We start from the raw sequence: 4,948 nt of genomic DNA on the forward strand, positions 1-4,948 counted from the left end.
TGCGTAAGAGGGTACCTTGAAGCTAGTTGGTCACGCAGAAGATGCGTCCTCAAAGCTGTTGACTATAGGGTTGTCTTATCATTTGCATTTATAATTTCTTTTATTGTTAAATACTATCTGTTGTTAAACATTGTTGCTTGTTAATAGTATTATTAATTAAATGAGCATGCATTTTTTGCATCAATCTTTTCGTCTTCAGTCATCTTTTTAACATTTACTGCAAATAAAAAATCAACACAAATACAAAAATCTCTCCACTCTACTTCCTTTATCAAACTATTGTTTTAGCAAAGATTGGAGCGGGAATGAAAAAAATGAAAAATTACCCAAATTGCTAACGGTATAATTTTGGATAAAATATTGTTGATGATGTACATGCATTATTTCAAATTCCCAAACACTGGAGAGATAAGGAGTTAAACCCTAGTTTGCCATTTTGAGCCTAGAAGTTGGTGTTTCTTTTGGATCAATAAACCCTTACACTGAATCCAAGGCATGGTAGTGTTCAGTTAATCTGACAACACATTCAAAGTGCAAAAAAAAACATCCCATCTAGGAATTAACCACATACCATCCTTCGTGCACGTCGTGAAGTGTCGCAGGAATCATGAGAAATCTAAAGGTTATGATGGTTGTTCCTCAATAACTAATAACATGGCAGTCACAAGTCCTTCAAAAAACGAGAAAAGAAAGCTCGCTAAGTCAAATACCCAAAGAGGGGACTTACGAAAAAATTATGGCATCCTGGTGGACTAAGATCTTCAAAGAAGTGGTCGAAGCGTAAGTTAGGGATAAAAAAAGAAAAAGAAAAGAAAAAAATCTATCAAAAGAGGTCGTGTAAATCCTCAACAAAAACAAAACAAGATTTGGTGACCACCATATCAAGAATCAAAGGGTTGCCGACATCCACAACAAAAACAAAATAAGGTGACTGCCTTTTTAAGAAGATCTCGTTAGAGCTCGAATCATCATCTTTACTCTTACACTGTCGAACTCTCTTGGAATACGAATGCGTGTGTTGAATTAACTGAACATATGACTAGAGTTTATCAAGAAGAATGGGTGGGTTAAAATAAAATTTTGAGCCTTTCATCCTTTTGTTCAAAAAATTGTTAACCAAACCATGTTACAATCCTTAAAAGACCTAATTGAGGCAGGTTTATTCTGAAAGAATATTGTAGCAAGGTTGTGTAAACTAACTCCTAGAGATGTGTTAATCTTTTGTATTGGTATCATATTCTCGTTGTATCTTTCATATTGTAAATAGCTAAATCAATACTGCGTCTGGACTAATGGTCCATTTATCACACATTACCACTACATCATTCCAATAAATTATACTTTTCAAAATTTGCATGAATATCGCATTAAAATTACTATCTTTAAATGAAAAAATTTAACTGCAAGAAAGTACTTGGCATCAAGGAAATCCCAACAAGGAGCAATTAGAGAGGAACTTGAACTTTCTTTGGTGCTGACCCGAATCAAGACTACCTCATAACCCTATGGATCAGGGGCATGTCACCCTAAAGATTACATTGATCAAAGAAGATTCTCTCTGAAAATTGGTCAGTTGATCAAGGAAGAAAAATCATCTCAATATTAATTCAAGTTGGGGCAGATCCCTCAAAGGGTTAGACCGGGGCAAGTCATCCCAAGAATACAACGAAGCCCTACTTCTAAGGATTAGTTGATTCGAGGTAAACTGTTTCAGGGGCAGACTGCTGCAAGATTCAGACACTGGGGAAAATCATCTCAGACGATGTCAGGATATAATTGTTCCCAAGGCTTCCTTTCGAGGAAAATTCCTTCAAGTACCCTACAGACTAAGGCAAGACAAGTTGCAAAGGGACATGTTCCCTCCATAACTTTCAAGTTGGTCAAGCGGATTATGCCAGACACCAGTAACCATTGAGTTCAAAGTATGCGTCAAAGAGATTACGCTAGCACGACATCCTATATCCTCTTGGAAAGAAGCCTTATGGTTGCGCTCAGTGAAATCATTTGTCGGTCGCCATGGCCCATTCAACCCAACAGTTAGGTTCTTTCAAGAACTTGCTCATATGCAGCATGACAACAATATATCCAACTTGAGGTACCAGTGTCATCCATGTCTTCTTACCGATCATAGCATTGTCGAATTATGAGCGTCGATAAGTTAGACCCACTTAACTTACCAATCTCCATTGGTCTCCTGAAATAAAAGTCCACCTTGCTAGCATTTTCATTAATCCAAATCCAATTGACATTGGTACCCAAAAATCTCACCATTGAAAAAGGGAGACCAATTCCACATAAAAGTTTCCAATCACCTAGTTGCATTCCATGCATCATTTCATGCATAGCTATTCCTCCAAGGAGAAAGGTTCCACTAAGCAAACTTATATCAATCATCTGCAGTCCCACATGCATTCCATGCATCATTTCGTACATAGCTTTTTTGCCGAGTGTCATACCCCAAAATTTTCCCTCCCTTTTTCACTTTTCATCTAACTTATGGCTTGAAATTCATATGCACCCGTTCATGCCTCATTTATATGCATCATTCGTTCATGTTAATACTTTATAATAAGCACCAGATATTCAAAGCGTGTGGTTAATAAAACCTAGAGTTTTGCTTGAGGATTGGAGAATTGTTCATCATATGGGGGAAACCCTAATTTCTTGATCTTTGGAACCTTGGTTCAAGGAGATCACGTCGTGATATTCATCTGTGCAATCAAACCCTAATTCTTGAATTTACTATTCATTGACCTCATGAGCTTTCATCTATGTATCTAAATGCTAATTTTGGGGGCCTTGTGTTGGGATGTGTTTATAGATCTTCATGCTTGGTTTGAATATTTTGATTAGAAGGTGCGCACATGAAACCCTAATCAGGAAACCTTGGTACTTGTGTGTCATTTTGTGCATCTTTTTCTAATCACCATATCACTATGATCTTCAAGCTCTCATCCATGATCATATCCATTTGCCATTCCATGACCTATAATATACGTTGAACACCAATTAGGTCCCCAAGCATTTTGTTCAATACACATCACTTCTTAACATAAATCAATCCAAGCAAGTCATGAATAATTGAAACTCTAACATTTTATTACTCATCTCAATTTATCGAAAACATAACATTTTCCAGTTAGTAAATAACCTCAATTTAACCTAACATGACATTACCATTTGATTAACAGAACATGTGCACCATTAACCTAGATTATTACATAATCCAACATATTCAAAAAATAACATTCAAATCATATTCCATACAATCCATTTTATCAACAACATAACCACATAGTCCAAAACCATTTATAAGCAATTAACCATTCATATAATACACAAATCAATCCATACACAATTCCATACACCAATTCAAACATACAAATATTCCATGCTCAATTCACTATACAGTCCAATCCAAAGCATTCAATTAACTTTCCACATCAAATCACAATTCCAATCCAATTCAACATAGTCAATGACAATCCAAATCCTACACTAATTTAAGCATCAATCCAATTCCATAAGACAAGTCCATAAGCATTAATCTAATTCCATAAGACAAGTTCAAATCCAATTCCACAACTCATTGCATATCATACCAATTTGAATAAACTCATGACAGGAAAAAAAAACTCAGCCAAATGATTTCCACCTACAATTGTTTTTAACATAACCAAAGCAGGATTCCTTCCTAACTAACATACGATCTGCAAAATTTCTTTAACATAACACACAAAATAGAAGACCATTATAACTAACAGAAACGACACACATAGAATCACAATCACACTAACTGAATTGCAATTGAAACCGACTAATGATCTAACGAATTGTTTAACAGCTAAATAATCACAACTTCTGAGATTTAACAGAGTTTTCACTCTGTTAAATCGAGGATGGTATATAAACAATTATCACTGCAACTTTTCAGAAACGGATTCATTCTACAAATTTTCATATTCACACTCTCATATTTCACTCTTCCCAATCCTCTCTCTCGATTCAACTCACAACATATCAGAAAATTGCAAACTGAAAGAGGAAAAAAAAGAGTGAATTGAAGCAGAGCAAAGGGAAGAGGAATATACCTGCTGATTTCCAAAAAGCCGCCGTGTCGGAGCTCTGACTCCGTATGCACAAATAATTTGATTCAACTATTCCGATCCGATAAGTCTTCTTATACTTTCTTGTTTCATTTATTGATTCGTCCGCATTTCTTCTCATCTTCGCATGCACAAACAATCCTGATTCAGTGACGTTAGATGATGATTTCGATTTAAAAATTAGGATTCTATGTTGCTCCAATTTCGTGTGGAACTTGGGAGATGAAAGAGAAAGAAGCGTATGTGCTCGCGTTTGAATTGTGAGGTGAGAGGGAGAGAATGCATGGAAACAGTGAAGTGAGTTTGCTCAATGTTCAAAGGATGTTGATGTGTGTTTTGCACTTTCAATTGAATACGTGGACATGGATTGTGTGTTTCCGTATGAAGCTTGGGCTTGAGGCCCAAGCATTCCTTTTCACACCTCCTTCAATTATGCATACCCCTGACTCATTTTAATTTAATTCCTTTTTATTATTCTTTTTTTTCAATTATTCTTTTAATTGATTTGTTCATAATTTTAAATTATGATTTATGATTGTGTGAATTGAAATTATTTTATCAGAATTAGGTTAATCTAGGTTAGCTTAACTTTTCATCATGTAATATCATTTTAAGTTTAATTAGGATTAATTAGTTTTTATTAATTGATTAAATTTTGATTGTTAATTCCATATTAATCAATTTTTTGCACATTGACCTGATTATCCCTAGGGTTCAAAAAATTCATGATATGCATGCTCCCTTAGTTCAGAGTTTGTGTAGATGCAATTAGTATAATCTGACTTATCATTCATTAGATTATGTATATGATTCAAATTGATATTTCTCATTCCCACTGATTA

At 35.0% G+C, this 4,948-nt stretch overlaps 1 long non-coding RNA gene across 1 annotated transcript; it reads right to left on the bottom strand.

Annotated features, from left to right (window-relative positions):
* Positions 1 to 1,325: 1,325 nt before the first annotated feature.
* LOC127073530 (uncharacterized) lies at positions 1,326 to 4,403 on the bottom strand. The gene is made up of 2 exons (XR_007785783.1): positions 4,092 to 4,403; positions 1,326 to 2,986 (listed from the first exon to the last, which is right to left on the bottom strand). It is a non-coding gene; the product is annotated as an uncharacterized LOC127073530 (long non-coding RNA).
* Between the last annotated feature and the right edge of the window lie 545 nt (positions 4,404 to 4,948).

This window comes from Lathyrus oleraceus, chromosome 1, assembly GCF_024323335.1.
Source record: "Lathyrus oleraceus cultivar Zhongwan6 chromosome 1, CAAS_Psat_ZW6_1.0, whole genome shotgun sequence".
In the NCBI taxonomy this organism is placed as follows: Eukaryota; Viridiplantae; Streptophyta; class Magnoliopsida; order Fabales; family Fabaceae; genus Lathyrus; species Lathyrus oleraceus.